Consider the following 25840-nt stretch of genomic DNA (forward strand, 5'->3'; position numbering starts at 1 on the left):
TTAATTCAATGACTCAGCAATGTCATCTGGAGGCAGAGTCCTCCCTTGTCTGCTCTGCCTTCTGTCAATCACCTCACAGGCTGGCGACCCTAGATTACCAGATGGCTGCCACCATAACTGAAGCTGACTACTTCCTTGCTCATGACCTGCAGGAGAGAGTTTTATTCAATTGCTTCTAGATTCAATCAGCTTGTGTTTCCAGGGTCATTCAGCAAAGGTTCCCTCACATCTCTTTGTCTCATAATGGGTCTGTGCCTATCTCTGTGACTTGCTTTGTGGCCTGGGGCTGGAGTGTGCTGGCTGGTTCTCATCAGTCAGGACCCACCTGTGTAGCCTAAAGATTCACGACCCCAAGCTGCCCTGTCTTGTAACCCAGGGTACTGTTAGTGACAGGAAGGACGGAGCAGAGAAGAGGTGATCATGATCTCTAGTTTCTCTTTGGATATAAAGAAATGAATGAATTTAGGAGCATGGGTTAAAATTTTATTAGATCCATAATTCTCTATTTTTTCCTTCTCCACTTTTAGCAAGGCAGCTGGACATTGAGCATTAGATGTTGTAATTTTTAATTTGCTCAGGAAATAGTTTATTTTATGGATAAAGTAAGTTAAATCCAATACTAAAACCATCCATGTTTAATCTTCTTTACTGCACAGCACAAATATGGGCAATATATAGGGATGTGAAGCCAGAGTGACATGGAAAGGGACTCATTCACCTCCGTTTACTTCTCTCAGAAAAGGATTAACTCCCCAGAAAGCTTATTTCTGGAGTGAGAGTTCGTCTAAAGCATTCCTTCTCTTCCAACTAAGAAATGGACTTAAAGCGATCAAATTGTTAATGTATTCTTTTCACTATATATTAATGACTTCACTAAGGCTACTATAATACAAAATATTGTGCCAGTGTTTATGGGATGTATCAGTTTTCCTTTGTGCTAGCCTTTTTTAAAAATTTTTATTAACTTTCTATTATTAGAATTTTCAATCATACCTAAAAATAGATAGAATGGTGTATTATGACCTCCCATTTTCTTGTTGTCCCTTTGCAAGAATTATCTATATATGGTCAATTTTATTTTTTACTCTCTACCACCCTGGTTCCTTCTCACTCCACCTCCCTGAATCCCTGCAGAATTATTTTCAAACTAATCTTATACACTATGTCACTGTGTCATGAGTTTTAAATTATTTATCTATTTATTTTTGGCTGTGCTAGGTCTTCACTGCTGTGCAGACATTTCTCTAGTTATGGAAAGTGGAGGCTACCCTCCAGTTGTGGTGCTTGGGTTTCTCATCGGGGTGGCTTCTCCTGCTGCTGAGCACAGACTCAACAGTTGTGGCACAAAGGCTTAGCTGCTCTATGGGATGTGGGATCCTCCCCAGTCAGGGATGGAACCCATGTGTCCTGAATTGACAGGTGGACTCTCTACCACTGAGCCACCAGGGAAGCCCAGTATATCTTTACATATACATATATGTTTCTCTAGGAAATACAAACTCATTTTAAAAATATAACCAAAATACCATCCTCATAACTAAAAAAAAGAAAATTTCTTTTAATGATTCCTTAATCTAATCCACAATCAGTATTCCAAGTTGGTCAGAGGTATTTTTTAAAGTAGCTTTATTCCCTGTGCTTGACTTGATAGTCTTGTTCAGAGAGATGAGAAGTACATACATGGAAGGATTAGAGAAGTTACAACCTAGTCAGGCACTCGATGGTTTGCTCCCAGCCTGACTGCTCTGCTGCTGCTGCTGAGTTACTTCAGTCATATCTTACTCTATGTGACCCTATGAACTGCAGCCTGCCAGGCTCCTCAGTCCATGGGATTCCCTAGGCAAGGGTACTGGAGTGGGTTGCCATGCCCTCCTCCAGGGGATCTTCCCAACCCAAGGATCAAACCCAGGTATCCTGCATTTCAGGTAGATTCTTTACCACTGAGCCAGCAGGGGAGCCCCCCTGACTGCTCTAGGAAGTCAGAAAAGGCCTAGCTGCTTACAGAATTGCAATTGGAAAAAATGTCAGGTCCCATTACAGTGAGAGGAGACTCTGAAAGCATTGCAGAATCTTAATTTTCTTCAAGGCCGGGGACAGAATTTAAGACAATCAGGCTGAAAATGAGAATCAGTGTGCAGTGTGTGGAGCAGAGTGGAGAGTGATCTGATGTGTCTGATGGCATGGGGAGCCATCATGGTCCTTACATTTGCATCAGTGGGTTAGCCTTTATCTGTGAGGTGCCACATAAAGTGCAGAGAAGCAAGGAGGAAAAATTAAATGCTTTCAAGATGTTTGGTGACTGGCCATCTGGTTGGAGGTTTAGCTCCATTACTTATCAGCAATGTGACCTTAGACAAACAGCTTCACAACTCTGAAAACTCATTTTTCTTATCTGTAAAGTGGTATCACAAATTCCTGCTCTTCTATCTCATGAAGATTTTTCAAAGATCTATCAAGAAAATGTCATTAATCCTTTGTTAAGAATCCACCTGCCAAGCAGGAGATGTGGATTCAATCCCGGGATCAGAAAGATCCCCTGGAGAAGGAAATGGCAACTCACTCTAGTATTCTTGCCTGAGAAATCCCATGCAGAGAGAAGCCTGGCAGGCTACACCCCATGGAGTCTCAAAGAGTCAAACAAGACTTACGGACTAAACAACAACAAATTTGCAAAGCACACAAGCTGTTTAGTATCAGGGTAGCACTTTATAGATGCAAAGTACTGCCAGATTCATCTCCTTGTTTTTTGTCTTTGTATAAAACAAAGTAGATCTCATTATCCCAATTTCCAAATGAGAAAACTCAGGCCTCAAGTTATTGGCCATTGGAACACACAAGTTGTAACTGAAAGGTATTGTAATTATTATTCCTATATTTTTTAAAAAGTCTAGAGTAAGCAAGATGCTGACTTATATCTCTGCATGGTATTTAAGACTTTCTACAGTGGAAAAGTGTAATAAGTCATACAACACCCACACGAAAGTCCCATTTGTTTAAACTTCCTAATGTAGGAGCTATAAGTGGCTATTAGTGAAAATGAATCCCAAGTTCTCATACTGAGATCTTCTCTACTTGAGATAATATTTTGGGTAGTTTCTATAGTGATAGAAAAGATAGAAGGAATAAATAAAAGAACTTCAAGGAATTCATAATAACTATAGTCTCTCACTTTTTTGTCTAAGGACAGACCAGAATTCTTCAACATGAAAAGTACAAATAAATGTAATGGAAATAGAATTTTTTTTAACAAATTAATTAGGGATTCCTGGGTATGGAATGAAACTTAGAATTTTTTAAAATTATACACGGTGGCATTTGATGATGACTATTCTAAGATAAATAGGACTCACAGTTTAAATAAACTAACATCACTCTCATTCTGCTCTCCAAAATTATATCCATGAATCTCTTTTGATCTTGCTAGGTATGCTACTGTGTTACAGAGCTAGCATTCATCACTATTCTTTACAAAACTAAACCCCAACTGTCTGATCATAGCAATAGTTTCTTTTCCCCAAATTATATATAAGATGAGAATAATGGGATCCTGATACAGGGAGATAACAGCTACTTACTTGATCAAATCATCTTTTATTCTTATTTTTCTTCCACAGGGTATAATTGACCTCTCAAAAGTAAATTTACAAATACATATTTTATGTATATGAATATATTCATATGTATCAAAGAGCTTTCAGGAGGAAAATATTTCATATATGCCCAAGTATAAGCTTTAAAAGGTAGGGTGTGTTAAATGTCTTCTACTAATTGATTCTTGGCTATTTTGTATCCTAAGACCTACATGAGCAAAATTGATGTAAATGTGACACCTGCCTGTGGATAATGGGGTCCCTGCCTGACTCATGGCACGGGATAATGGAGGAACCCTTGGTGATAGTCTTCCCAAGCCCAACTTGGTGATTTCACACTTCATAATGCGAGAGTATTACTTTAAAATGCATTAAACTTCTAAAGATAGCAAATAGCCTTTTGGATAATGCATTTTAAATAGACTCTGAATTCAGAATTCTTTAAAATGTTCATTTTTGTGGGACATCATAATAGCTTTTATAATGTATTGCACCCTGTTGGTATGTCCTATGCCTTTTTTCCTGGGCCTTGCCTTCTTCAGAAGAAATCAGCACTGTCGTTGCAACTCTGTATGTGTTGCTGTCTGAGGCTGGCTTCCATAATAGGTCTGTTCCTCATCCTTTTTCATTTTTAGAAGTCATCTCCCTGTCAGTGGAACTGATTGGGTATTGTTTAATAGGGAGAGGGCTTATAAATAGCCTTCCTGCCTAAAAATTGAACATAGAGATTTCAAATCAGCACCCTCCCCCATATACACAATAGCTGTTTTGTAATCTTTTTTGTTAGAGAAGATGACAGTATATTCTGACATAAATCATCACTCATATTAATACAATACATATTTTAATCTCCATGGAAGCATTAAACTTCAGTACACTTCTGTCAAAGAACACTGACATCTAAAGGACAGATAATAAATATTTGAAGCTGGAAACACTTAGTTCGAACTTTTCATTAAATATGTATTTAGTTCAAATGCATTAATATTCTGTAACCAATTTTAAAAGCTTAATTATGAATTATCTACAACGATCAAAGTTATTTTGGTAAAGTTGATCTCTCAGTTTCAAGTGCTAAATGGAGTAAAATGAGCAAGAACTTAATGATTAATAAATTAAATAATCATCAATTTGAAGATTACTATCTACTGAGTAAATCTAGACTTCATCTCTTTATCAAGAATTTTGTAGAATAGTACTCTACTTTTTCCCCATTTATGTATCAGCCAGCCAAATATAAAAGATGTCTGGTTAATAGTGTTATGGAAGTTTGAACTCTTCAAATTTGGCTCATTTAATTTCTGACAATTTATGGCCCAAAATACTTTAAAATAAAGAATGAGAATATTTGGAAAGTTTCCCTGCTTGTTTTTAGGAGAAAGCTGTGCTTATATAGTCATAACAGTGTAGGGGGTGAAAAGAGGGAAGAAACATTACTGATAAATTGGGGACTTCCTCTTAATTACTTTTTCAATTATCCTTTCCTTTCCTCCATAGAAGTTCTGATTTTACTTTAGCTGAAAGACTGGCTAACAATGGGAAAGAAGAGTCTTCAAAAGCTCATTTTTCCACTCTACCTTAATATGTTTCAATGGTGATTTATTAAAGATTAAATGGTGAGAAATTATAAATACTCCAATTCATAGGAATTAAACATAAGTGCTTTTAAACATTGTCTTTATCTTTTAAGCTATAATATAGTGGGAAGAATGATAAATAATGTGGGATAGAGAAGAATTGAGAATAAAAGGATGTATGGCAGAAGGGTAGGAATGTTCTGGCCTGACAAATATTGGGGAAAGGGAAGGGTGTTTCAGGCAGCAGGAAGAGCATATCCAAAGGCACAGAGGTATGAGGAGACTGGGATGGTTTTAAAAACCGCAGGTAACTCAAGCTTGCCAAAAGTGAAATTGCAGCTGTGAGGAAGACAGGACAGTGGTGGCAGAAGCATCTGGGTCAGATTTGAAGGGCTTTGTAAACTGCAGAGCTCTGTATCCTGTGTCTCATCGACAGTAGAGAGCCATTCAAGAGTTTGAGGACGGGGGTGTCTTAAATTAATGCCATTGCTGATCAAGTCTTGAGCACTTATTATTTTACTCTCAGTTATTCTCTACTCCACAATAGTTTTGCTTCTTCTCACTATACTACAGCTTTAAAAAAATTTTGCCTTTATGTTAAATGTACATAAGCTATTGTCAAACCTTAAGAGCAGCTTGTGAGGTAGGTGTTATTATCTCTGTTTTTCTTAAGATAGAGTCATTAAGAAATTTGACCAAGACAGCTCAGCTTGTAAGGGGCAGGGCCAACACTGGCTCCTGGCTGTCCCTGGCTCCATACCCTGCGCTCTTTTCCAGTACACGACAATGGCACTTTGGCATTCCATGAATGCTCACTGTGCCTTCTCTGTGCCAGCTGCTGGGTGAGGGCACATCTTCTGGCTTCTTAGAGGTTCCATTTCCCTGTCTCTGGGTCAGCATGCCCTGGGACAGGTGTGCTGGTCTTGAGCACAGGAGAACACAGCAGGGGGAGTCTGTCTGGGCTGGGGGTAGAGTGGAGCCCAGAGCTGAAACAAACTATATTCCCCAAATAGCTTGTTTTTAATACTACCAAGTAGTGGTAAGTTCTAGCATGTTCTGGACCTAATTGATAAGTAAATCTTTGGGGACTAGAGCAACATTTTGACTCTCATGGACCCTGGGCACTTTTGTCTTTGTCGTCCCTTTCTTCCATTAAAAGAATATATGCATATAACATATATATATACACACACACAAACACATTTATACACACATGTATATAATTATATTTTACAACTGCATTGGAGTAAAAATGCCCATAATCTGTATGTGCGTTAGTCACTCAGTCGTGTCCGACTCTTTGCAGCCCCATGGACTGTAGCCCAACAGGCTTCTCCATGTAATTCTTCAGGCAAGAATACTGGAGAGGGTACCCATTCCCTTCTCCATGGGATGTTCCTGACCCAGGAATGGAACCCGGGTCCCCTGCATGGCAGGCAGATTCTTTACCATCCGAGTCACAAGGGAAGCATATAATCTAGGTGAGATTCATTATTTTTTTTTTTTTAGATTCATTATTAAGATGTTTATTTTTTCCTTTGGATTTTAAAAGGAATTAAAAATGTTGAATTTCTGCAGGTTCCTAATAGTAGGGTGGGACCTGGGTGCCATGGGTAAGTTGACCCTCCTGAAGACTGGAGTGTTAGCTACATCTCTACATGGTAATAGAATGCAAACTTAGTATCACCAAGTGTCCAAAGTTAGTGTCACCAAAGATAGAACCTGGATCAGAGTAACTTCCATCCATGGGACCAGTTCCCTAAGAGGCTCAGACAGGTGACAGCCACCTCCCAGCAGCTTGCCCAGTCAGGATTCATGGAGAGAACAATCTCCCAGAATGTTTAAGGAAGAGGAGCCCAATGGACAAAGGCAGCCTGTTCTCTTAAAAGAAAAAAAGTCTTACTTCATTGAATCATACTACGCAGTGATTTGGGGGTTACTGCCAGATAGATACAGAAAGGGAACTCTGCTCAATGTTATGTGGCAGCCTGGATGAGGGGCAAGTTTGAAAGAGAATGGATACATGTATACATATGAGTGAGTCCCTCCAGTGTTCACCTGAAATTATCACATCATTAATCAGCTATACTCCAGTATAGAATAAAAAGTTAAAAGAAGAGCCTTCCGTAAGAACAATTACTGAGAATATCATACTAACAAGTTTCAAAAAAAGTGAACAAATACCACTTTAGAAAAATTATTCACATGTACAACATCCCAAGTTCTATGTTAGGCCTTTAGGAAAGGGAAAGTGTTAGTTGTGTCTGACTCTTTGCAACCCCATTGACCGTGGCGTGCCAGGCTCCTCATTCCATGAAGTTCTCCAGGCAAGAATAGTGGAGTGGGTAGCCATTCCTTTCTGCAGCTGATCTTCTCCACCCAGGGAGCAAACCCAGGTCTCCTGTGCTGCAGGCAGATTTCTTTATCAGCTGAGCCACCGTTGGCCCTTAGGATGTGGTAGCAAATCTAATAGACAGTGATGCTGCCCTCCCCTTGTCCCCAGGGCTTTCACTGTACCTGGAAAGCCAGACTTCAGTGAAATCATTACACAATTAAATCATAGTTATGCTTTCATGAAAACTCAACCAAGTTTCCACGCATGCTCAGTTGCTTCATTCGTGCCCAACTCTGCGACCCTATGGACTGTAGCCCACCAGGCTCCTCTGTCTATGGGATTCTCCAGGCAAGAATACTGGAGTTGGTTGCCATGCCCTCCTCCAGGGGATCTTCCCAACCCAGGGATCGAAACCATAGCATCTCCTGTGTCTTCTGCATTGCAGGCAGATTCTTTACCACTGAGCCACCTAGGAAGCCCTCAACCAAATTTAGCTTTTTACAAACATATTCACCTCAGGATGGGAAGCAACTTTTGTAATCTGACTTTTAAAAGAAAAGCAATAACTTACAATAAATAACTGTCTCTCTTGGTGCCATGGCAGTCATTTTCCATATCTCGTTTGTCATGTAACGAAATTTCTAAGAATGAAATACCTCAGCCTCCGAAAATGAGGCCAGAACGAGATTACAGGGCAATCTGGGCAGAAAGAGGCAGGCAAAGAGCTGGAAATACTTTGAAATACTCTGCACCTCCAAAATGCTGTCACTGAAATTTCAATCACTGATGAAATGCTAGATGTGCTACTTAGAAAACCTGAAAGCTACACACAAAATGGAGAAAGATAATACTGAAATTTTGGAACAGCAGAACTGGATGGGTAGGGTTGGGGCGGGCATGGGGGGTTGCTCTTAGATATCAAAATGAGAGTCACTGTGAAAATACAAAACAAAAACAACAAAAAATGATAGTTATTGTGAATCTGATGACTACTTGACATGAGGGCAAGAAAATATATGGAACCCCATGTAGGCAGATGCAAACAGGATAGAGATAGGACTGTCTCTTCTGAAACCAGTTGGAAAGGAAAATTTGAAAGACTTTACATGAAGGAAAGACTTGCCCATTGTGAGCCAGCTATTGGGAGAGGTGATCAGTTGGACAGAAAGTCCTTCTCTTTGAATCCTATTCACACTCTCTGGAGACCCAGAGGGCGCTTCCGACAGGTCACGTGGGTGGAAAAGACTGCTGTGCTGAGCCCACTTTAATGTTGCTGGAGACTCCTATTTGAGCATCTTCCTGCATTCGCAGTTCCAGAGAAAATGAAAAACTGCACTTTTGCTTCAGAGTGATGGGAATTGAATGAGAACTGAAGACTTGACATTGGGCAGGCGAGACCTCTGGGGATAAACTGGCATAGTCGCAGCTTCAAGTTATTTTGTGGCCCAGAGTTGATGAAAAAGAGCTTTCCTTTGGCACTCCTACTGTTGGAGGCAGGAGAAAAGCATGCTAATTTCTTCAAACCCAGGTTCCTGCCCCCAGGAAATAATGAGTGCTCTGAAATAAAACACAGTCACATGATTTGCAACCAGAAAGTGGTAACATACAAGCAATGGCAACGGTAGTTATTCCAATCCTAGCCTCCCTTTCCAGTGCAAGGAGCAGTAGACCTGGGACTTCCCTGATGGTCCCAGTGGTTAAGACTCCACACTGCCAATGTAGGGGGTGAGGGTTCGATCCCTGATCGGGCACCTAAGATCCAACATGCTACATGGCACAACCAAAAAAAAAGAGAATAGTAGACTTCAAACAACCCATGTTCCTTGGATGGAAATCAAACCTTCATACTTGATGACCTTCACCATTCGTTTCATTGAAATGGCCCCATGTTAACTCGGGCTCTCGGAATTTATTCATGCCAGTAAATCAACCTCTGAAGAGTGCCAGAGGGACTGAGCTGGTAGAGCTGAGTGATGGGTCTGGAAGGTGGCTGCTGGCTGTCTGGCAGCCAGACCCGAGTGGCTGGCCATTGGGGAGAGATTCTGATTGTGACTGATACTGGGAGAGTGATTAAATCTGTTTGGAAAGTTAGCTAGAAGACAGAGAAATTGAAAAGGGAATGTAGCTAACTCCTTTAGGGCACTGACTTTTCCCCACAAGTGTTAACTCTTTGCTATCTTCAAATTCTGACTGGATTTTCATGTTTTCAGAGGTATATACTGACTTAAGGGCTTCCCAGGTGGCGCTAGTGGTAAAGAACCTGACTGCCAATGCAAGAGACCTAAGAGATGCGGATTTGATCCCTGGGTAGGGAAGATCCCCTGGAGAAGAGCATGGCAACCCACTCCAGTATTCTTGCCTGGAGAATCACATAGACAGGGGAGCCTGGCAGGCTATAGCCCATAGGGTCGCACAGAGTTGGACACGACTGAAGAGACTGAGCATGCACGCACACACACATACTAACTTGAACCTGGCAGAAGATGCCAGTTTAAGAATTACCAAAATGGGGTCTTCCCTGGCAGTTGAATGGTTAGGACTCTGCGATTCCACTGCAGGGGAAATGGGTCCGATCCCTGGTTGGAGAGCTAAGATCCCATATGCTGCACAGCACCGCCAAAATAAATACATAAAAATAAAATATGTTCACGAGTTCTTTTTTAAAAAGGAAAAGAATTACCAAAATGTTTGCAAAAGTGAAAGAATGGAAGTGAGATCACAGGAGTTTTTTAACATTGAATTTGCAGAGTTACATCGTAACAACTCTCCTGTGACTGCATTTGAACCACCACATTTAATATGGGCCATTGAACAAAGACCCTAAGAGTAGAGATTTGGGAAGAATGGGACTTACCCACATAGTCTCTGGGATTGTGTCATTTTTCTCTGCTTATTGTATGTCCAGAGCTCAAAGAAACATGTACAGGATGTTCTTAAGTTGAGACTGTGTTGCGTAAGAAATTGGCTGTTTCCTGTATTATTCCCTAGGGAAAATGGGTGTGCCATGTTAATTTAGCTAAATGTGATTTTAATGTTTCTGATTCTTTCCACCTGGGCATGGTCGAGATGGAGGAGGCCAAAACATCCACCTTCCCAACATCCCTGGTCCTATAGAAAGGCCACTGGCCTCCATCAGGACCTGATGTACTGGTTCCATTATTCATTGTCTAGATAAATAAGTAAGACTGGTTTTTCTCAGCACTCCAGCAGATCGACCCCTATACATCCATTGAAGACACAGCCAAGATAGCATAGATTTGAGATCTACCTTTTATTTTATGCTTTTGTCATCTTTTCACCTTTGTTTTGTGAATATTCTCACATGAAACAGGAGACTCTGTGGGAATTAGGAAAGCTGTTACACTTTTACTATGAGAACACCTGGAGAGAGTAGGGTGCATAGGAGAAGCAGCTTATTAAGTGCTTCAGTACAAGTAAGAAAACTAATTTGTCACACTGCATGACATTCAAAAGAACAAATGCTTCCTAGATTAAAATGCTAAGGAAGCTAACCCAGGGGAAAATGGAAAATTCCAAGGTATATTCATGATAGGGGATGCCTGAGTTAAAGAAAGGGATTTTGCTAGGGGGTAAGACCAAGAGACTCTGTGCATTTGAGTTGTTACCAGCCTGAATTCCTGGAAGCCCTAGTTTATCATTTCGGATTTCCTAACATCTTTCATAGCATGTAGCATGGAGTAGGTGCTCAAAACGTGTTTGCTGAGCTACAGATTAGCATGAAAAGTACATCCACGTGCTTTGATGATCATCCACGTGCTTCTTGATCTTAAAATGACAGAGGTCTGAGGGGAAGAAACCCCTACATCAGCCCAAACAGCAAAAACCATGAGACTGCCAAGTCCTATGGCAGAAACTCCCTATGGAAAGGGTATTTATCCACCACATGAGAGCAAAGTCCATAAGTGATTTTGTCAGTGGTAAAAATGTGACTACAATGGACACTCTTGGTTTGTTTTGCAATCTAGGAGGCTGGGTCAATTAGGTGAATGGTTTGGAAAGACTGAGCCATTGCTTCTACACCCCCCCAAACTGCACACACATGCTCATCTCAGCTTCAAGCTGCCCTGGAGCACAAAGGGTAATGATAATAAAGATTTTTGTTAGACTTGAGTTTTATGGGATCTTTATAATCAAATTTATGTGATGAAGCTAGCCACCAGAAGACAAATGGAAGAAGTGAGCTGTTACTGAAATCTTTTTCCCAAATAAAGATGGCTATCTCAGAGAGTCCATTTGTTGCATTGAGAGATGAGTAGAGAGATTACCTCCATAGCACATATTAATTCATCTCACCAATGATCATATTCTCTGTTACCCAATTCCTTTATCTTTAAAATCTTTTTAAGAATATGCCATTTTCATGCAATGTTATCGTTGCGAAATACTTTCAGATACTCAAAGGCACAGATCAGGAAATTGGCCCACATGCCAAATCCTGCCCACTGCTTGTTTTTTTTAAATAAAGTTTTATTGAAACACAGCCATGCTTATTCATTTGCATGTTGTCTGTGGCTGCCTTCACACTTCAACAGCAGAGTTGAGTCATTGCAATAAAGACCATGTGGCCCACAAAACTGAGAAAAATTACTCTCTGAATCTTTACAGTAAAAGTTCGGCAAGCCCAGCTCTAACTAGAGTCTCCAATTTAGGGACTGAACAAACGAGGTCATTTGTTCACTTTTTACATAAATGACCAAATTACATGCATTTCCAGGCCTCTTAACAGTGTAAAATAAATCCATGGATATGACTGTGTGTATATATATATATACACACACACACACACACACATATACATATACATATACACATACAGAGATCTTAATGAGGGCACAACTCATTATATATCCAAGCAAAAAGGATTGGGTTGGATCAAGTTTGGATAGCCATCACCAGTGACTTTTCCTGGTCAGGGATCTGATAGCAGCTGTCAGCTTGAATGTATCTATAAGGAGCACCCATGAGTGCTGAGCAGTCGTTAGGAAGAAGAGTAAGGCATGATTAACCAACAATGAGCCATGTTGATCAAAAAAACAAATTCTGGGATGTTATCAACTTTTGAATTAGCTGACTCAATTTTGGCTGGTTCAATTTTGGCTGGTTAATCTGCAGTTGGAAGGTCACTCTATTTGGTGTGTCCACATATTTAAAGGATGAGACTCAAGTGAAGCTCATGGAATACAGAGTAACCAAGTTTGAGTGGGGACCTGAAGCCATGTTATAAGAAGATGGCACAAAAAAATTGACCCAGAAAAGAGAAGATTCAGGAGTGTACAAAAGCTGTGTTCAAAATGTCTAAGGAATTCTATGTTAAGTGCAGCTCTTTGGTAGAATTCAGACCAAGGAGAAGAACGTTTTGTGGTTAGAGTGTATAGAGATGGAGGTGGTGGTCTAAGAAGTAATTGAGGATCTTGTGCAGGTAATTCAAGTACAATATGAGTGTAGTGGTTAGATTAATGACTTCAAAGATTCCTTCAAACTCTAAAATGTTTCAGTTTATGATAAAACTAATCCCAAGAGGACTCTTCACAAGGGTGTTTTGAGCTGCTTCATCCCAAGCCCTTGTGGTGTAAAGGAGAGGTAGTAATTCTCCAGTTTTAGAAATATCAATATTTGAGGTTTCAGTGAGTACCCAAGTTCACATGTGTTAGCCCCAACCATTTCAAGCTGGGGCTCTGAAAATATCATCAGATTTCATCTGTTCTACTCTATCTGAACTAAGATAAAACATCTCATTTGATCCCGATGATCAAATATCCTACTTCTAATGTTCGGTGTCCTGATTCTTATATGCCAAGTTGGTGGCAAGTGGAAGAAACCACAGTTAACTCATGTACACTGCGCTTTTCCATTCTTCTGTCTATAATAAACACTTAGTGATTTTTCATTTATTGCATCAATGTTATGAAGATTGGTGGGAATATAATTGCAGAGTGCTCAGGAATGCTTTAAAGGGAAAAACCTTAATCTCTTATTATCCTGTTGATTATCAACTACTGCAGTAGTCTACTTGATTGATATCATCTTACTGCTTTTCATTTATGGTAATAGAAAAGGTTACTGGTTTCACATGATTTTAGTTCTCTGGAAATAAATGACACAAAATGAATAAGTCATGCACTACTGTAGGTTTGCAGACGGGGCACAATATTACTAAATTATGTGCTATGTAAAAGAGGAAGCTGGAAAGAAATCAATCTTTAACTAAGCTTGAGTGATCCATATGATATGATTCTAATGTATGGTTTGGGGGGGTGGGGGGTGGGAAACCTCTGTGCAAGAGTTCTAATAACCTAGTTAGATTGGTAATTAGGACACAGGGACAACCAAAAGGGGAAAAAATAAGAGTGTTGAACAGCAGCCAAGTGAATTTTAGAATAATGAAGAAATATCAAATAGGGTAAATCAATGGAGTTAAAGGACACAAAGGGGAAATGAAAAACATTCAAAGATAAATTAATGTAGACCCAAGGGTTGTGCAAGCAATTTACTATAAATATACTAGGAAAAAAGAGACAGATGTAGGTGAACAAGGAAGTACAAAATTGGTAAAGCCTTGTTAGAAGTAGAAATGCATAGAGCACATAGTGTGGCAAAGCAGCAGTTTGGTGAAGAAGAAAGAAAAGCCTTTAAGAAAAAATAAAGACATTCTTTTGCAGATGACATGCTGTTGAGCAAAAGCTCTTGCTCTCAAATCATGTATTATAATATCTTTATAAATTGGATGTGAAGTAAATTTGGCCAGCCTCATTTTTAGTTAATAAAGACGAAGTTTCACGTACAGCACAGTGACTATAGTTATTAATATTTTATTGCATATTTGAAAGTTGCTAAGAAGTAAATCTTAAAAGTTCTCATCATAAGAAAAAGAAATGTATAACTATATGTTATACAGCAATCATTTGTAATATATATACAAATATAAAGTCATTGTTAACACCTGAAACTAATATCATGTTTTATGTCAATTACACCTCAATTAAAACAAAATCCCAAGGTTTCAATTTCTCTTGTAGTCACAGAAGAAGACAAGTTTCTTCCTTTAAACTGCAAGTTTCTTCCTTTAAACTTCCTTTAAACTGTATATGGAGAGTTTTAGCTAATCTACCCCTTTAAGAGAAAGCAAATTCATGAATCCATTCTTTATTTGTAATAGATCTATTAAAAAGGTAAAATGTGTACAGCTCGATTAGCTTTTATGCATGAAAAAAAACCTTCCTGTATGTATCAGATCAGATCAGTCGCTCAGTCGTGTCCAACTCTTTGCGACCCCATGAATCGCAGCATGCCAGGCCTCCCTGTCCATTACCAACTCTGGGAGTTCACTGAGACTCACGTCCATCGAGTCAGTGATGCCATCCAGCCATCTCATCCTCTGTCGTCCCCTTCTCCTCCTGCCCCCAATCCCTCCCAGCGTCAAAGTCTTTTCCAATGAGTCAACTCTTCGCATGAGGTGGCCAAAGTACTAGAGTTTCAGCTTTAGCATCATTCCTTCCAAAGAAATCCCAGGGCTGATCTCCTTCAGAATGGACTGGTTGGATCTCCTTGCAGTCCAAGGGACTCTCAAGAGTCTTCTCCAACACCACAGTTCAAAAGCATCAATTCTTCGGCTCTAAGATCAAGATACAGAACATTTTCAGGGCTCCTGAAAGCTCCCCGTAGCTTCCCTCTGTGTGTATTCTGCAAATATTACTTATTAGTTGAACTTCTAAAACCATCAGTTAGTCTTGCTTATTCTGGAACTTTACATAAATGCAATTCTATAGCAATGTGTTTAGCTTCTTCCATTCAACATAGTATCTGTAAGATTCATCCCATGTTCTTGTCTGTACCTGTGGTCTATTTCCAATTATTGTTGATAGCGAGGGTTGGCAAGCTTTTTCTACAGGGGGCAGGTAGTTTTAAAAAAATGTTTTGTGGGCACTGTGGTCTCTGTCTTAACTACTCAACTGTACCTTTTAGCACAAAAGCAGCCATAGACTATATGTAAATGAGTGTAACTGGGTTCCAACAAAGGTTGTTTACTAGGATTTGGTCCATGGGCCATATTTGCTGATTCCTGCTCCGTAATGCTCTGTTTTATAAATATCCCACTATTTCTGTATCTTTTTTCCTCTTAATAAACATTTGGATTATTTCCTGTCTTTGGTAAAATATGTACTCATTTCTCTTGGATATCTTAGAGTGGAATCATTGGATCATACAGTTCATGTGGTAATTAGCTTTAAAAAAAAAAAAATACTGCCCAACAGTTCCCCAAAGAGACTGTAACAATTTCCGCTCTCTCCTGTGATGTACGAGAGTGCTAGGTGATCCACTTGCTTGCCAGTGCTTGGTATTGTCGGTCTTCATCACCCTGTTAATCATCTGGTGAACTCGCTTTCTGGTTTCAATGTGCATTTGTTTGATGAGCTATAACACTGAGCACCTTCTTTTACGTTTGTCGCCCATTTGGATACTCCCTTTTGTGACTTGCCTGCTCAGTTCTCATGCCTATTTTTTCAGATGGGCTATGCCTTTTATTGTTGGTTTGCAGGAGTTCTTTATATATCCTGAATATAAGTCCTTTACATGTATCGTAAATATCTTGTTCCAATCAATCTTGTTGCATTCTTAAAGCAGTTTTAGGCAATTGCTCTCATGATTGATTTTTTTCCTCAATAAGACCCTTTCAGTTTATCAGCTGAATCAGCTCTGAATGGTTGTTGAATCAATTCAGATATGTGAGCAGCATCTTGGGGGTTCAGGAGCCTGTGGAAGAGAAAGGTCAATTCTGTCTTAAGGACATGGAATTAGAACCTCTTGCCTCACTTCCTCTCCTGATGTTATGGTGGTCTTCTGTGCCCCTGGAAGGGAGACAGAGCACAGACTTCAGAAATATAACTTTCAAGGAGGGAAGTAAAAGGGACTCAGAGATGTAGTGGGACCAATGTTAGGGACTATTCCGGTAGAGTAGAACCCCGCCTAACTCATCCACCATTCCTGTTCCCCTGTGTGGAACATGGTGGAAACTAATGACCTGGATATTGTAACTTACAACCTTCCTTTAAAAAAGAAGGGCTTTCCTAAGGGCTCAGATGGTACAGAATCTACCTGCAATGTGGGAGACCCGGGTTCAGTCCCTGGGTCAAGAAGATCCCTTGGAGAAGGGAATGGCAACCCACTCCGGTATTCTTGCCTGGAGAATCCCACGGACAGAGGAGGCTGGCAGGCTACAGTCCAGGGGGTCGCAAAGAGTTAGACACGACTGAGCAACTCACACACTTTAAAAAAGAAACCAGGACACCATGAAGCTAGTTCTGTTCTGTCTGGAAGACACCATGCAGCAAGCCAAGAATCTTGTCCAGAATTCAGTATTCTGTGCTACACATTCCCTCTTTAGCTATGCATTCTCCCTCTATTAAGTTATTGCCAAACAAAGGTGATTTATTAAGATGAGAAGCAGACATTGCTAAAACAGGAAGAAAAGCAAAAAAAAAGAAATAAATGTTTCCTCAGAACCCACAAAGGAGAACAGATGTCAGCAGAAGCAGATGTATGCTTCTCCGGGGTGAAAGAAAGAATACTTAATGTAATCAGAATCCCGGTAACATAAGTAACCAAGAAAGGGGAATATCTACGACTCTGCAGAACTCCTTCATATGATGCTGTGCATCCATAAAAGTGCTCCTAAAGCACTGCAGACTACCAGTGACAGATATTTCCAAACTGGTTTTTAAAAGGGAAACACAAGAATGGACCAGGTTATTTTCATATGCAAGGTTAGAGTTGCCCTATTTTTAGAATTAGAAACCCATACAGGTTTGCCTTTAGGAAGAAGTTATCAATTCGGTATCCTATTCAGCTCAATCAGCTAAATGGCTAATGTCTGGTCATGACCCTCGTGTGACATGATGAATGATTCATTCCTTCCCAAATTTCAATATGTGAGGGAACACAGTGTAAATTGTTTAGGTCAACATCTTCAGAAAAGTGACTGAAATGACCCAAATTGCTTCTTTCTAAACTGTAAAATAGGATTGACGAAAGAAAAAGGTAAAACTTCCCTGTATCATGGGCTTGCCTGATAGCTCAGTTGGTAAAGAATCTGCCTGCAATGCAGGAGACCTGGGCTCGATTCCTGGATTGGGAAGATCTGCTAGAGAAGGGATAGGCTACCGACTGCAGTATTTTGGGGCTTCCCTGGTGGCTCAGCAGGTAAAGAATCTGCCTTCAATGCAGGAGACCTGGGTTCGATTCCTGTGTTGGGAAGATCACCTGGAGAAGGGAAAGGGTACCCACTCCAGTATTCTGGCCTGGAGATTTCTATGAACTGTATGGTCCATGGGGTTGTAGAGAGTCGAACACGACTGAATCACTTTCACTTTCACTTTCTGTGTATCAACTACCAAGATACAGACACTAGGGAGAATATTTGCAGCAAATACGACTTTGAAAAGCAGGATGCATCAGTTATAGAAAGAGCTCCTCTATATTGATTTTCAAAAAATGAACACTTTAATGCCATTTTTTTTAGTGGATTTAAACCAATAATTGTCAAAGAAAGAATGGAAGTTAATTAGCAAACACTAAAGTGTTAAACCTACCCAGTGTAGGAAGAAAAGAAAGCTGAAGGGATCAATTGTTACCATTTCAATTAGCAAAGAGTCTTTAAATAAGTAATAGGCTTGGTGGCCTGATGACAAAATGACAATAAAATAGGCACAATTGCACATATTGTTTGGACCACACATGAGTATGAGACTTGTGCAAAGCAAGAAAAAATATTGATACTATGTCCATGTTTTAACACAGTAATTTCAACTCTTTAAATCTACTCTATAAAATAACCATAAATTCACAAGAATTTTAAATAAGATAATTTCTATGGCAACAATAACAATAATAAAATAAATCACATAACCAACTAGAAAGACACCTTAATTGTTATCCTCTTCCTCTGAATAAATATTTCTTCTTAACTTTAAAAATACTTTTATTTTCTGCCTGTCCAGAATTCCATATGCTTCTTTTTAGGTTCACTTCTCCAGGTCTCCTTAGTTAGTTTAAAGTTCTTTCAAAGGCTTGTATCATTCTCTTTCCAAGTTTTTAGGTATTTTACCTTTCCTTCATATCTCTCATTATCATTCAACAATATGAGACATACATTATGATGAATTCATTCGATGAAAAGTGATGTAATTTTATAAATTGTGTGCATATCATGAGAAACGAGTATGCATAATGTCAAACAATGATTTCAACAAGAGCTTTCAATGTCTATGTGTACCAAAAAAGACCAAAAGGAAATACTCTAAAATATACTCGATTAGTATTTGACACATGGGACAGTGGGCTTTGTTTTTCTTTCTTCCTCTGAATATTGAAATCTGTCTACATTTCCTTTAATAGGATGCACTTTTTCCACAATGAAAATTCAGATCATTAAAGTAATTGCTCTTTTCTTCAAAAACCCACTACACCCACAGTCCTCTTTTAAGATAAAAATGGGGTTTGGTTTCCTCCCCAGCATCTCTGAGCAGCAGTTCGCAGAGTCCCACTATTTATATTTACTCTCTTGTTCCAGTGCAGCCAGACTTGGCATTTGGTGTGTGCAGCCAGGATAGGTGGGCGCAGATGGGATGATGGATCTAGATGGTTGGAAAGAATGAGTTCCCCTGCCTTGCTGAGAGGTACCCACACGCAGGGTGCCAGCTGGATTTCAGCTAAGCAATATTCAATCTGCAGAAAAACTTGGCTGAACTCAATCCCGCTTCTAGTTGCGGCTCACTTTCCCCTTTCTTCTTCTTGAAGCCGACTGCAGAAAAAATGCTTCCTTGATCTAGCCAATACTTATCTGTTTTGGTTTTTTTTTACTTTTGTTGGAGTATAGTTGCTTTACAGTGCTGTGTTGGTATCTATTGTACAGCAAAGTGAAATCAGCTATATGTACACATATATCCCCTCTTGTTTGCATTTCCTTCCCATTTAGGTCACCACAGAACACTGAGTAGAGTTCTATACAGTAGGTTCTCATTAGTTATCTTTATATATAGTTATTTTATTTATAGTTTCAATAGTGTATATATGTCAGTTCCAACCTCCCAATTCATCCCACCAACCCCTCCATTTCCCAGACTCTAGCTCTGACCACCTTGTTCTGATGGCAGCTTTTCCTTGGCAGTGACCCAGGCTCTCCACTGTCCTGCCTGTCTTTGTTCTTGAGCTCAGAGAAGTTGGTTCTAAAGCCAGCCTGGCTTCTATCATTTACATTTTCCAAACCATCTCCCACGCAGTGGAAATGTTCCTCATAACTCTCCTCCCTTCTCCCACCATCATGGTCTTCTTGGGTATTCTACTGGCATTTATTTTGAGAGAGTGAAGCTGGATGGGAAAGGAAAAATCCAAAGGACACCAGGCTGAGTCATGGTCACACATGTCCTGAGTAGGAGGAGTGAAAACTCCCTCACTGTCCTGACTCACAGGTCTTCCTGACCACCTGCTCCGTGCTCCTGCAGTGATTCTCCAGCACTGTTTGTATATGTGGAGAGTTGTTCTCCCCGCCCCACCCCCCCAGTTCATGTTTTTCCCTGGAAGGTGCTGATCTCTGATAGACTTCCAAAAGGTTTAAAAAAAAAAACAAAACAATAGAAGTGAAATGAACTCCAATTACAACCCATTTGTCAAAATGAAAAAGAAAACTAATTTAATTTCTGTCCCCAAGCTTTCTGACAGGCTTCCTCTAAAAATTACTAGTTCTGTAGATAGCTGAGAAAGCACAACAGGAGAAAAATTTTGCTTTTGACTACAGTTTTTTTTCTTGGAGAGGAATAGCACTAGGAAATTCTCTTTTTTCTCTATCTTTTTTGAAAACCTCCTAACAAGGCCACTATCTGGGGGGTAAAACATCTGCCCCCCCAAAAGTTACAAGGAGCTTTAATCAATATCTTGTAATAAGGTCTAATGGAAAAGAATCAGAAAAAGAATGGGTGTTTGTGTGTGTATATCTGAGAAAGTGAAAGAGTTAGTCATGTCTGACTCTTTGTGGCCCCATAGACTGTAGCCCACCAAGCTCCTTTGTCCATGGAATTCTCCAGGCAAGAATACTGGAGTGGGTTGCCATTCCCTTCTCCAGGGGATCTTCCTGACACAGGGATCAAACCTGGGTCTCCTGCATTGCAGGCAGATTCTTTACTGTCTGAACCACCAGGGATATCTGAATCACTTTGCTGTATACCTGAAACATCATAAATCAACTATACTTCAATTTTTGAAGAAAACACTTAAAATAAAAGGAAGACATGACCAGAAAATACAATCATTTCACTCAATAGACACAAGAACCTATCATGCTGCTATTAGGATTTCCATTCACCTCCAATCTCCCACATCCCCACCCCACCAAAAAAAAAAAAAAAAATACTACCCGATCCCAAGGTGCTCAGCATCCCAACAGGGAAGGCTGGGATGTAAACCGAGTGCCATGATGAGGTGTCACAAGAACCACTGTTGTGCAGGATTTAGTAAGGCCACATGGGGAGAAGGATGTGGAGGCTGGAGGCCACTGGAGGCTGATTAGAGGGTGGGACTCTGACAGGAGGCAGGTAAGGGAGCATGCATAGTGTGAGGTGGGTGATAAAGCTCAGAGGTATTGCTGGGAGATTTGGGGGGATGGGGATTATACCTAGACCAGTCCCATAACTGGCATTGTAAATAGTCGTTGGTTCCTCGGTTCCTCTGGTGCTAATTATGTGTGAGCACTAACTCCTTAAGACCTATGCTCTTTGGTTTGAGGTTTCACCACCTGTTGGGAGCCTGCTCTTCTGCACTGCTAAAGAGGCTGTTTAGTGGTGTCCATTTGTATTATTTTTGATACCCTCCTTCACATAACAGCAACGCGATCCTCCAAATGCAGTCTTTGAAGCCTCAATAAATGTAGTGTGTCCTTAAGTAGATAATGAAAATAGCAAGAAAAATCAATGAATTAAACCACTGTTTGGAGGCATCCTCACTGTATTAAAATGTGAGATGTCTAGAGTGAGCCGAGAGCAGAGGGAGTGACTTCACAAAAGAGATAATACGATAAGTGGCCTCCTTCTCCCTTAGCAATCAATGTTTACTTGTCCTTCGCAATCTGCTTAATTTTCTAGTGGGCATACGTTTCTTTTTCAAAATGGAATAATCTACTGGAAGTGAAGTTGGTCAATAGGCAATTCTGAGTTCTTTTTAAAAACATCTAGAAATTAGTGGGAACAAGTCCATAAGGTAGGATAAATGTCCTTACTCTACGATATCTATCTTCTTAATTCAGAGTGAAGGTTTTCCGTGTGTGTGTGAGAGAGAGAGAGATTCAGTGCTTTCACAGATTAGCACCATGGTTTTCACCTCTGGAACATCAGAATCCACCAGAAAGCTTGTGGAAACACTGATGGCCAAGCCTATCCCCAGAGTTTCTTCTTCAGTAAGTCTGAGACAGGACCTGAGATCTGACATTCATAGTATTTCCCAGATGATGTATGGGGTTGGCTAGAAGTTCGTTCCGATTTTCCAGTAAGATATTATGGAAAAAACCTGAATGAACTTTTTGGCGAACCCAACAGATGGGGCTGATCTGGAAACCACACTTTGAGATCCACTGTATTACAGATCCCTTGGACTCATCTGTCAAATGTCCTCTTACACCAGGGACCCACAACGCTCTTCCCAACATGCAGGAGAGGAGCCCTAAAACCCTGATTATTATGCTCACCATTGGGGTGGGGGACTTATTGAAGGTAATACTTGTTACTATATGAAGAATTTATTTTTCATAAAGAATCAAAAATTTAGAGCTTAAGGACTTGAGGCATTATGTAACGTAACCTCTTGTCCAAAGATGAAGACAGGGGGGTAAGTGATGTGGTTAAGGTCTCATTGATGCTTACTGGTGACTCCAGGATCAAATATATCTGCCTCTGAACTTCCAGTCTTTGCGCTGTGCCACCTGGCTTTTGTAACTTTAATTCAGTTACAATTTAGGAGACCTCATAAAAGTGATGTGACTGTTAGAGCGCATCTGCTCTTTTTTTTGAAGTGGTTGGGTACGTAAACTAGCTGCCACTAGCTCTCACCGAGCACCTGCTAAGTTTCTGGCACCAGATTTTCCGTGCGTTGTTCCATTGACTCTGTACAGCAGCTCCAAGGAATAAGTAAGACTATCCTCGCTTTCCTGGTGTGGAAACTGAGGCTCAGAGAGGTTGCATGGCTTACTCCCCCCACCCCTGCCCCATCATGCTCTGTAAAAGTGACCCAGGACAAATGCAAGCTACGAGATCACCGAGCCAGGCAGTGGAGACCCAATGGTTAGTGCCTCCGCCCCCAAAGGGAACTGGCAAGGTATGTGCTTGGGTGATGTGGGGACAAGGAAGGGGGTGAGGCCCAGAGAAACCTGACAGGCTCCCATCGTGGAAACTGGGATACGGCAGGGGGACTTGATGTCCGGAAAAGGCAGAAGCTCATGATACTGCAGTTGTTTTACAGAGGCACAGGCTGATTTGCAGAAAGGCTTGGTGAGCTGACTTTGGTCTGAGAGCTGGCCTGTTGTCCTTGGGAGGGTCAAGGCCAGGCGGCTGCAGATGCAGAGCTTTTGCTGGGGCCGCAGACACCTACACTTGGTTCTGTGCACTTGTCTAGGTGTGCAGGTGACCAGCTTTGCCTCTGTAAACAGAAAGTCTTACGTCTCTGCTTTTTTTCTTAATATATATGTTTTATTGAAGTATAGTTGACCTACAATGCTTCAGATGCACAGCAAGGTGATTCAGTTATACATACACACATGTATATGCTTCTGTTTTAAAACTGGAGTGAACTCCACCACCACATGTTTTATCAGAGGGGAAGATGGCTGGAAAATGTGCTGGGTTTATCGGTTTTCCCAAGACCCTTAGACAGGAGCTAGACTTTGCTTAAATGCCTTCTTCTTTCACCCATTATAATGTTTTAATCAATAATAATGATTGCCACAATTTTAAGCAAAAATCATAAATGGAAAATATAAGATCTGCTTTTCACCTTTGTTATCTTGTTTTATCTAGACTTTTATTTTGCCAGTTCTCACTGGTCATTTTTAAATGTGCTGATTAAAAATAATTTAGAACAATAGTCTTGGAAGATTCAGGAGTCCATCTCCTGCTACTTCATAAGAACTCCATAGAAGAAGAGAAAACAAAATACAGGAGGCAGGTTTCTCGTCTCTCTGCTTTAGGCAACATATGTACCTTCCCTGAAAGAGAGGCTTGGGGCAGAATGAACACACTAGAAACTGAGGCAGGCATGTCTCACGCAGTGAATCATCTGCAAAATTGGAATTTTAACTTAGCATTTCTGTTTCCAAACTTGATGGGTCCCCCTCCTTACACATCAAATTGATCAAGGCAGGAATTACCAATTCAAATTTATGGTAGGGCTAAGAAACAGAAAACAGAATGATGAGTCAGAAGGTAGAAGGCCACATAACTCAAATTTTTTTCAGCATAGATTAAGCATTTATGAACTTCACCGGCACCTCTGCCAGAAAGGTACTCCTTTAAAAAGTAATGTTAATTATTTACACAAGTCTGCTTTTAAAATAGAGGACCTTAGTATCATCCTTACATTTTTTAGACTGATTCAAATCTAAGAATTGATTTTAATGTGGATTTATATATGCAACAAATAATTATTGGAAGTCCACTGGGGGTTCTGAAACACCCATTATTCAAGGTGCTGGGGTTACAAGAGTGAACAAAACAGGCCAAATGAAGCTATAGTCCAGTAAGGAGAGAAAGACCAAAAATAAGATTAAAATACTTTATTGAAAAATATAGACATATATATATGTGTGTGTGTATGCATATGTATGTATATATAAAATGCTATAATACATAATATATAATACATAATACATAATAATAAATTACATATATATATCTTTTGGAGAAAAAAATATAGTTAACTTATTTGTGCCTTACCTTGTAATACAGAATATAAAAGTTATCTGTGAGTTCCCAGGCCCAGCCTTGCCCAGTGTCTCTGCAATTTTACGGGCATACTACCTTTGATGAGCTAAATAACTGTTAGACTCACACTGAGCCCCCAGACTGTGTGAGTAGTGAAATGATAGGCCAGTTAACAGGGTGAGAAATAAATGCAAATTAGTTCTCCACTCACCCAGCCGCGACTGCTCACACCTTCCTGCCCTGCTCCATCCCCCTGCCAAGGTCTCAGAGAAAAGGATGACGATCCGAAGTGACTCCATGACTCAGTGACCTAGAAAGGGGAATGTGCAGCAGGCATGGCCGGGCACTGAGGACGCTGGGGAGGGAAGCAGGGCAGTGATGTAATTGACGGTGACCTTGAATGCCCCAGCCCTTGCCGGTTCTGCACCTCTTCCTGGAGACTGGGGTGAATCAGAGCAGTCCAGGGTCACTGGAATCATCTGAAGCTTGACCACAGGCATGGGCCCCTCTCCTCCTGGCTGGTATCATCTGTTCTGGGCACCAGAGGACCTTTAATATAATAAAAGACTGTCTCCATGGAATCAATTAGCCCAGCATGCCTCAGAGAGTTCTGTGATGTGAGTGGCTGCTTCTTTCAACCAAAGTATAAAAATGATAACAATGAAGCCATTTCAGTTACAGAGAATCAAGGGCTGTGTGCTAAAGTTTCCCTTGTTCAGATGAGAAGGGATAAGAGAATGCTGGTGGGTGCTGTGGGGTCTCACCCAGACCCCTTCAGCAGCCAGTGCACCCACCCCCATCCTCCTGCTCTCTGAGAAAGCCCTGTTCACAAATGCCCCTTCTTCAGAGGAAGCCTGTGGCAGCCATTCTGTCTGGGAGAGGTACTTACCCTTGTTCCACGGCCAGGGGCTAAGACAGGATCAAGTGTCTGACCCACTTTCTCATCTTGTTGCTGTTGTTCAGTCCCTAAGCCCTGTCCAACTCTTCATGGCCCCATGGACTGCAGCAGGCCAGGTTTCTCTGCCCTTTACCATCTCCCAGAGTTTGCTCAGACTCATGTCCATTGAGTTGGTGATGCCATCCAACCATCTTATCCTCTATCATCCCCTTCTCTTCCTGCCCTCGATCTTTCCCAGCATCGGGGTCTTTTCCAATGAGTCTGCTCTTTGCATCAGGTGGCCAAAGTATTGGGGCTCCAGCATCTCTCATCTTAATTTGGACCAAATCTGAGCTCCAGAGCTCCCCATCAGATGAAGCTCAAACTAGTCTTCAGCTGAGGCTAAAATCACTGAAATATGTCTGGGGGCAGGGGCTTCAAGGATCTCTCATTCTTTATGCCTCAGCACAAAAAAAATTCAACAA

The 25840-nt window shown here is 40.6% G+C and overlaps 1 protein-coding gene across 2 annotated transcripts in view; it reads left to right on the forward strand.

Annotated features, from left to right (window-relative positions):
- The window catches only part of GPC6 (glypican 6), a 1232201-nt gene that overhangs the window by 982307 nt on the left and 224054 nt on the right, over positions 1-25840 (forward strand). The window lies entirely within an intron of this gene.

This window comes from Bos indicus, chromosome 12 (genome assembly GCF_029378745.1).
Source record: "Bos indicus isolate NIAB-ARS_2022 breed Sahiwal x Tharparkar chromosome 12, NIAB-ARS_B.indTharparkar_mat_pri_1.0, whole genome shotgun sequence".
Taxonomy (NCBI): domain Eukaryota; kingdom Metazoa; phylum Chordata; class Mammalia; order Artiodactyla; family Bovidae; genus Bos; species Bos indicus.